Genomic DNA, 10,250 nt, shown 5'->3' on the forward strand with positions numbered 1-10,250 from the left:
TAAATCCTTTTTTGACCTAGTTTGCCCGTGATCTCTCATTCTTTATCCTATGTGTGAGTGCTGCACAACACAGGAGTGGGAGCAACTGGAGAAGAGGATGTGGGCCACAAGGCCCATAGGCATGTGTCCCAGCAACTGAAGAGGCCTGGCTGTGTTTATCTTTCCCCAGTGAATTTAATCCTGAACATCTGCATGCATGTGTCATTCCTTAGCAAACCTCAAGCTGGACTAACTGGCAAGTGGGAGACCTACACGGAAAGGTACAAGGTCTGATCCAGGGGGTGGGTAAAGTCCACACTGTCCAGGAATAGATATTAGGTAGACTTAGGGCTTGTGCTAATATATGAGGGATATGTGACTGTGTGGGTGCAAGATCAGTGTGAGATGAGTGTGCAATTGCATGTATCTGTTTGCTAGTAAACATCAAGCTGGACTAAGAAGCGAGCAGGAGGAGATCTGCATGCTGGATAAGGGGCCCAGGGTCCACCCATGGGTGTTAGATGGCCTAAGAGGCCATGCTGATATTCGAGGGGTCTGTGATTGTGTGTGTATTTGTGAATCTACAGAGGGGAGTTGTGAGTTTTCATTTCAGTCCTGATCAACCAGAGAGGAGGACCAGGACTGGGCTTCTTTATGTGAGTGCTGTTGGTGTTCATGGGGCTGCTGCTCATGGGACAGCGCCCTATCTGAGATCGTCTGTGTTGCTAGCCATGTTAGAGTTGTGTGTGTGTGTGTGTGCGTCAGCAGTAGCAGCATCAATGGGAATGGGATGGAGAAGCCTCTGTATTCCCAGGCTGCTCCTGGCTGAGCTTCAGCAACCACAAAGAAGAAACCTTGGTCCTACACACCACAGGCCTCAGCAGCTCATAACTTCCTCAACATTTTCACTTTTACTACCTCTGAATTAGGTATGTTAGTTTTGATTTGATTTGCTTTGAACATCTTTTACACATATCCATTAAAAATAAAAAAAAAAAACCAACATTATTGTCAGCTGTTTGACATATCTTTTTCACAGGAACACAGCATCTGATGTACAAGATCAGAGATCCATTTAATCTAATTTTCAAACACTTTGTGCAATGCTAGGTGTTTCAGTGAGATGCTATGAAAGCTGTCATGTTGAATGGTTCTGTTAACAAAACCCTCATTTTAGAAACTATTTAATTATGGATCTAGGATTCTCTGAGGGCTGGTGAGAATAGAGAACTCAGCATTAAGAATGGGACAAGAGTCCCCTTCTGAGTAAGAAGTATCCACAAGTTGAACAGCTGCTGCTTCAATGAATGTTGCCAGCAAGAGAGAGAGTTTCCAGGTTCTTGCCGACAGCATGGGGAAGAGGCGATAGCAGCAATGAGGAGTCCGCTAGTCTGGATGAGAAAGCAAGAGAAGGGGACACCCTCAGACCTGAAAGAAATGAGAGATGGAAGTAATATCTGCAGAAGATAAGGTGGCTGAAGGGACAAAAGATAGTGCTCCTTCTCCAATGGTCAGTGCTTTAACATTCATGTGCTATTGCAACTGAACATGTGTGTGTCTGTGTATATATATATATATATATATGTGCATATATATGATATATATACAAATATGTATGTATCAGTTAATTAAGAGATTGCTGTCATAAAGTGTTTGGAAGACTGACAAATAAGGCTAGTTTTAAGCTTTAAAACCAAACTTCACTAAATTTATTTCATTAACAACACATTTCGTGCTAATAATTAGTTTTTGCCTGTTACTGGTTGTCTTCATTATATATACAAAACTGTCAGTCAGTAACACTAATATGCTACATTAATTATGAGTATACAACACCCTGGAGCTCATGATGACACCATTGTCTATGGTCCTTGGTTGTTCTCAGTTGTAGAGGTTGAAGTGATCAAGCCTGAGAGATTTTGATGAGATAATTTAGAACTGAAGGAGGTTTGTTTTCTTTCTTCTCCATATTTCCACCATGTTGCACGTTTTTATGCTATTTGGTTCTCACAAGGGGAAGCAGGGTCTCATCTGCTCCCAATACTGCTTATATTGTTTTTTTTTACTTGTCTTGAAAGTCATGCTTCTTGTGTATTCCCCACATTGCCCTGCATGCAACTACACACAGCTTTGTCCATTTGATGATCATGTGCCTCACATAGTTTGTGAAGTGTTTATGCATTATGTCTAGTTCTGCCATCACGGCATTATAAAATAAATAAGTATTTATGCTGGTTACCTTACTTTAGTACCCTTATATTTGGGTTCTAGACAAGCTAATACTGATTAGGGCACGTGTAGTTTCTAGTTGACATAGGCATCTGCTTTGGCTACAAGGTTTCAGGCACCAAGAGGAGTTATTTAAGCCCTAAGTTGAAAGTCTTAGTTTCAGGCAAAATACACAAAGAGATTAGGGCATTCAGTAATCAGGTGGACAACAGCCAGCCCTCTGAGTGCAGTCTCCTGAATTAGTAAATAAAGAATGGCAAAGAAATGTGTCAGGAGCCTACACACCTGATTCTGAGCTAAAGGGAAATTATTTTATTATATGAGGATTCTGAACCTAGAATTCTCTCCTGGACCTTGGTTCTTAAATAATTTCTTTAAGAAACACAGATGAGTCATTTATTCCAAAGGATGCCTGGAAGGAATTGTGCTTAGTAAAAATCTCAGAAGCAGACAGCTTGCCAGGATTTGGGAGTCAGATTGGATGCTCAGTATAGGAGACATACTACCTGGAAAGTACAGACACTGATCAAAGGAGAAAAACATGCTTCATCCCCTTGAGAAAGGCTCATGAATAAGCATTCAATGATTAATACGTTCTCTTAGGAGAATACAAACACATGTCTAGTCCTAGTAAGTATGACATAAAAACCTTACTAAACAGACATTACAGAAAGTAAAATTTAGGAAGCTCCAACAGATGTTTAACATCTTTGCTGGTGACATGGATGTTGGGACAGAGTGCATCCTCAGCAAGTCTGACAATGACACCAAGCTGTGTGGAGTGGCTGACAAGCTGGAGGGGAGGGATGCCATCCAGAGGGACCTAGACAGGCTTGAGAGGTGGGCCCGTGCAAACCTCATGAAGTTCAACAAGGCCAAGTGCAAGGTCCTACACCTGGGTCAGGGAAATCCCACGCACGAATACAGGCTCGGCAGAGAATGAATTGAGAGCAGCCCTGAGGAGAAGGAATTGGGGTTGTTGGTTGATGAGAAACTAAAGCCGTCAATAAAAAATAAGCCGTCAATATATGCTCGCAGTCCAGAAGGCCAACTGTATCCTGAGCTGCATCAAAAGAAGCATGGCCAGCAGATCGAGGGAGGTGATTCTGCCCCTCTACTCTGCTCTTGTGAGACACCATCTGGAGTACTGAGTCCAGCTCTGGAGCCCCCGACAGAAGAAGGACATGGACCTGTTGGAGCAGGTCCAGAGAAGGGCTGTGAAGATGATCAGAGAGCTGGAGCACCTCTGCTGTGAGGACAGGCTGAGAGAGTTGGGGTTGTTCAACCAGGAGAAGAAAAGACTCTGAAGTGACCTTATAGCAGCCTTCTAGTATCTGAAGGAGGCCTACAAGAAGGCTGGAGAGGGACTTTTTACAAGGGCATGTAGTGATAGGATGAGGGGTAATGGCTTCAAACCGGAAGAGGGTAGATTTAGAATAGATATTAAGAAAAAAAAAATTTCACTATGAGGGTAGGGAGGCATGAGAACAGGGTGCCTGGGGAAGTTGTGGAGGCCCCATCCCTGGAAGCGTTCACGGCTGGGTTGGATGGGGCTTTGAGCAACCTGGTCTAGTAGGAGGTGTCCCTGCCCATGGCAGGGGGGTTGGAACTAGATGATCTCTAAGGTCCCTTCCAACCTAAACCATTCTATGATTCTATGATTCTAAATACAGTAGGATAATCACCTCTTTTGACTGGCTGGTTATACTGTGTTTGGTAGACCCCAGGATGCAGTTTGCCCTTGTGGCTGCCAGGGCACACTGCTAACTTACATTGAGCCTGCTGTCAACCAGCACCTCCAGACCCCTTTCTGCAAGGCTGCTCTCCAGCCACTACTCTCCCTACTTATACTTGGGTCTGGTGTTACTCTTTCCAGTTTGCAGAATCTGGCATTTGCTCTTGTTAAACTTCATGCCACTGGTGACTGCTCAAGGCTCCAATCTATCTAGACCCCTCTGCAAGGCCACTGGTGCCTCGAAAGAGTTAACAGCACCTTCCAGTTTAGTATCATCAGCAAAATTACTAAGGATGTATTCAAGTCCTGCATCCAGATCACTGATAAAAATATTAAACAGAACTGGTCCTAGAATTGAACCCTAAGGAGCACTGCTGGTGACCAGTCGCCAGCCATATGCATCCCCATTCACTACAATCCTTTGAGCCCTAATGTTCAGCCAGTTCTTCACCCAGTGCGTCGTGAGCCCACTCATGCCACAGTTGGACAACATGTCTAGGATACTGTAAGGAACAGTATCAAAAGCCTTACTAAAATTCAGAAAAAACTACATGTACTGCCTTCCCTTCATCCACTAGGTAGTTGGCTTTATCATAGAAAGATATTAAATTAATTAGACAGGACTTTCCCTTTGTGCACCCATGTTGACTCTGTCTGATGATTGCATTGTTCTTTAAATGCCTTTCAGTAGCACCCAGTATAATCTTCTCCATAATTTTTCCAGAAACTGAGGTCTGTAGTTCCCTGGGCCTTCCTTCATGGCCTTCTTATAAATTGGAATAACATTTCCTAGCATCCAGTCAACAGGGACCTCCCCAGACTCCCAAGATCTTTGGTAGATGATTGAGATGGGTCCTGCTGTAACATCCACTAGCTCCTTCAGAACTCTGGGATGGATCCCATCAGGCCCCATGGACTTACGGACAGTCAACGGATGCAGCTGGTCCCTTACAATTTCAGTGTCCACCAATGGAAATTCAGTCATGGTCCTCCAACTCAGAGGACCAGGCAGCCCCAGGTCTATCAGTATTATTTAAGACTGAGAAAAAAACAAACAAACAAACATTGAATGCCTCTGCCTTGTCTTCATCCCTATTTGTCAGGTGACTATGAAGTATCAATCCAACATATTCCTTAGAACTCCTCTTGCTATTAGTACACTTTAGAAAGGCTTTCTTGTTGTCTGACACAACAGTGGCCAGTTTCAACTCAAATTGAGCTTTGATCTATGGTGTTTTCTCCCTGCATATGTGAACCACAGCTTTGTAATCTCCCTGTGAAGTCTGACCTTGCTTCTAGAGATCATAAAATTTCTTCTTCCTCTTGAGCTCCAAGAGAGCTCCCCATTCAGCCAATTTGGTCTTCTACTCCACCTGTTTGCTTTATTATACTCTATGTTAATTATAGTGAAAAATTATATAGAGGTCACATAGCATTTATTGCATTTTGCTATTTATTTTCCAACTTATTCTAGACATATTCCGACACTTTACTGTGATGAAACCAAATGAATTATTTTGAGTAGCCATTCAAATATTCAACATTATTTTCAACATATTTTCTTGAAATAACTCTGAAATATCTACAATTAAATTGAATTGCTCAATTTAATGATCATAGAGCTACTGAAGATTCTTTTACACTCACTCGAGTTCATTGCCATTTTTTTAACATATGCAATATCCAAGGATCTCATTATTTTCTTTACTTGTAGCCCTTCAATGTTTCTAGAGCAAATCTTATTTCTCATTTAGTATAAAATATTTTCGTGCCACTTATTGTATCTCTAAAATACTTTTGCCAGAGGCTATTAGGATTTCAGACAAGAAACTGCATGCTTATAAATGAAACAATTTTCTTTAAAAGACAAATAGACTGAGATGCACACAGTCGTACATTCAGTAAGACAATACACTACAGTCCATTTTTCTTTGTTTCTATAATAATGACAAACACATATATGGATAGACACTATGTCTGAAATAAAAAATGCAACTGATTACTGTTTCAAAAAGGTAGCTAACAGCTTCATAGGCAACTGGAAATCCTAAAGCGGTAAAAATACATCAGAAGAAAAAAATCAGAGGAACTTGATGACAGAAATTGTTTATATGGTATAAATTGGCACAGTATGGAAAATAAAAAAAAATAGTGCCTCTGGATATTAATACTGTACTTTCTATTTATTTGAAGTACTTTATTCATAATAACTGAAATTGGAGAACTTAAAACAGTAGTTCATCTGGTCCATTCATGAGAATGGGTAATGTTATACATTCTGTACTTTCATGTGAAAACAAATAATCACAGAACAGTTCTAGAATCAAAAGTACTGTACGTACCATGCCAACAAATTTTGCTACCCATCAAAACAATAAATAGGTAAGAAGCAGCGCATTCAAGGGCATCAAACTAAGTAAGCTATAGATGTACAGTGCTGAAAAATGCAGCTCACCATCTGAAATGCAGACAAGGGTACAGTACCGACCAACAAACTGTCAACAGATGACTGTTCCTCTTTATCTTCTTATCTCTCCATTTTTGCACATTTGTTGCTCCCCAAATCATCTTGATCCCTCCATTTTCCCACCTTTTGTTCCTCCCCTAAACATCCCAAAATAAGTGATAAGTCTGCTAAAGCAACATATAAGTGTTATTCCATGAAATGAGAACTGGTGGGCATGCCGAGTACAGACAGGAAAGGAGTGGACCTGTTTCCACATGTGTTACATTTGCATTTTCTTTCTTGCTTTATTCCTTTCTGTATAAATTGGTCTTCTGTCCTTACAAAACTATTACACAGCAAAGGATGATCTGAGATATAGAACTGGTGTCATACGCTGAAGCATCAAACCTTATCTGCCAGCTACCCAAGGTAGCCACATGGTCACAGAGTCTTCCCCTGCGCTCATTTATCTTTTGTCCCTGCTTAGTATGCTCTATCTAAACTTCACCTAAAGGGTTGTTAAGCATTGGACCAGGCTGCCCAGGGAAGTGGTGGAGTCACCATCCCTGGAGATATTTAAAAGACAGGTAGATGTGGTGCTGAGGGACATGGTTTAGTGGTGTTTTTGGCAGTGTTAGGTTGATGGTTGGACTTGATGATCTTAAAGGTCCCTTTCAACCTAGACAATTCTATGATTCTAAGTCTCACATAATCCCAGCATGCTCTTCCCCTGCAACCCATAATGAACCCTGTCCCCCAGGGCAGGGACCCCCTGGTCTGTGCAGTGCCGCAGAGAGCTGTCCCTGAGGACTCATGGTCTCACCCAACCTATGGGCTGATGCTCTCCTGGGACAGTCCTGGGGAGGTCAGGGCAGGGGCTCCTGTCTCTGTGCTCCCGTGTGTAGGGGTGAGCTTTTTAGCACATACCATAACACAGGTCAGCTCAGATCTACGTTTCAAGCAGCACAAAAAAATTACAGCATCACCACATCACCACTCATTACTTTTAGCTCATCATTTTCCAAGTGATACACGATGCCGCTACAGAAAAAGAAGCAAGCAACAGAGCAGGCTGTGAAATGCTATTCAAAATCAGCACTGATATACTCTTTGCTGTAATACTGCACTTGGCTAAACAGAGGAAGGGATTCAAACATTATAAATCATTTGAGAGTTGAGTACAGAGCGAAATAGATAGGAAAAGGGTCTAGCTATGTTCATGCATACCAAATATCTAGCTGAAACAAAATAGCCTGAAACTAGTCCAATAATGTTTTCCACCCACTTTCTTTAACCCTCCCTTCAGCTTCTGATCAATGTCGAACATTAAATAATACAAACAGAAGTGTGAAATATGTTACCAGGCTGCCTTGAACACTCTCAGACAAATTAATAATGCTGTTATGAATCAAAATTAAATGCCTCAGCTGTGATATTTGTGCTCATCAGATACATTTAAGTTCCATTTTTGACTGTCTTTTCTTCAACATTACAAACCGCAAGCACTTGCTAACAAAATTTCCTAACCTATCTGCGCCTTTATAACCTCAGCATATGGCATCTAAAAGCCATCACTATACTTTAGTTCTGTATCCAGAAATATGTCTCTAAACCAGGTTACCAATTCTGTCTGCAATGTCAACAGTCTCTGTACTGTTAGGTGTTTATAAAAGAATATATGGCAGGCAGATAGAACATCAGTCTTCTTTCTGGGTATGAATTACTTATGAATGTTCATTATATAATTTTCAATCTGAAATTAGAGTTAAGGTTACCAATATTTTACATGTTTAGTTTTCCTACAGCTCCGTGCACAGAATACCTTTTCAAGACTAGGAGAATCCTTCATGCAGAAAAACAGAAAAACAGAGGCCTTCTGGATTTGTTCTCCTGCAGATGCCAGAGGATTTTTATATGTAACTCCTGTAAGTATCATCAAGAATAATTAATTATTAATTTTATATCTACAGTGCTTATCTTCTGTAACATTCCAAGAACCACACAAAGACATTAAAAACATTAAACATTAAACAATGCAACAGAAAATACAGATAAAAAACAGTCACATAAATAATTAAAACAAAATCTGAGACGCAATAAAACCTTTTTTCTATAAAGTATTCTTGTCACCCCCTGGCTAACAAATAGAAGTTTACTGAGAAAATCTACACTCACCAGTGAGCACGCATTTCAGATTTGCTCAATGAAGAATGATAGTACATACATTGCATCTGATTATCACTGAATGACAGTTACATACCTTTACTATGTCTCAATCTAATGCAAGCAGTAAAGTGGAATTTGGAAGGATGTTTTAATCTCTGCCCACCCGCTCACCCACTTTCCTACCTACACAATCCACTAAAAAAACAAAATCTTTTTTCTTCCTATTTCAGTACCTCAGCACCCTTTCCTGATTTCTTTTCCTTTACATACTGCAGTAGTACTATTATGACAGAAGGATAATCTTTGGTGCAATTCTAGACAATTCTCTCTCATTTATTACTTCAGTGACAAAGCACAGCAATTTCCTGCCACACTTCCCCCCTCCCCCCACCCCCCACCCCCCCCCAAATATTTACCTCTTCTTGTCTTTTGTTCTACTTCTTCTTTGTGCAGCTGTTCCCTATTATGGAATTTCCTCTTTTTATGTCCATGGTATCCAGAACTCCAGGTGATAATCTGTCTTTAAGTATATACTAAATAATTGTGTTTGTTGCAACAATCACATTAAATATATTTTCTAAACTTTCACCATTCAAGCGTCCCTCTGGCAAGCTTTCACTGGACAATGTTGCACTGTATCACATGCATGAGCCTTTTGGGAGCTACTTACGTATCTTAAGAAAGGCATGAATTGAGCAGAATAAACAATGACATCTTTGGTCACGGATCAAAGGTCCTAAACTGCCAGATCTAAGGGGTAATACAGCTAGTGTTCAAATTGCTATTTGAACGTATGCCAGTCAATTACTAAGGACAGGGGAATCAAGATCTAAATTCTGCCCAAGCTGACTGCTTAGCATGTCTTAGTGAGACTGGCCTCACTGCACGTACCATGTAAAAAGTCATTCTGCCTGTGTAAAGAAGTCAGACACTTCTGGTTTTCACACACCTATAGGATTTCCAAATCATCAAACTCAAACTCGGCTGACCAGAGATGGGAGAACATTACAGTGGTGACAGTTTTTGCTGAGAATGTCAGTCGTCTAAATCCCAGACAAACACAACTACACATCAAGATCATCTTGACTGATCATGACTGATACAATTAAAATAAATTTAGTCACTAAGATATGCAAAATCTTGTAGCAGTAGACCAAAAACTTATTTCTCAAATTCCACTTGAAAACTAAGAGTTATATAGTACAATAGCTAAATCAAGAAATGTTGCATAAAATGGAATTCCATTCTCTCTCTTGTCTCCAACCAGATTTCAGATGTGGCCTCTAGCAGAATGAAAGGAACATTTAATAGGGAGATAACAAAATCACAGCCAATTGTGATAATGAAACATATAATCTCTGTCTCCCTGTGAACAGTGCATCTGAAAGAAGTATTCCTTTTTTTTTTTCCTTTATTCAGGACTGTAAATAGATACTCTTGAATATTGCTGATATCCGTTTTTCTTGAAGAGATATTTTGTGCTAGAGGCAGCTTAGAACCTGATTTATTAAAAATTAAGCTAAAAAGTAGTCAAGACAACATCTCTCCCTCTCCAGGTATTTCCATCACTATATTTGCTTTACTGTATCTTTCTTGGGATTGTATTATACTTGATTGCCATACTAGGGCTGTATCCTCTACTGAGAATACATGGCAGTAACACCAGTACATGGTGGTACCCCAACATTTGTGGAA

This window comes from Charadrius vociferus, unplaced genomic scaffold (genome assembly GCF_000708025.1).
Source record: "Charadrius vociferus isolate BGI_N301 unplaced genomic scaffold, ASM70802v2 scaffold168, whole genome shotgun sequence".
Classification (NCBI taxonomy): Eukaryota; Metazoa; Chordata; class Aves; order Charadriiformes; family Charadriidae; genus Charadrius; species Charadrius vociferus.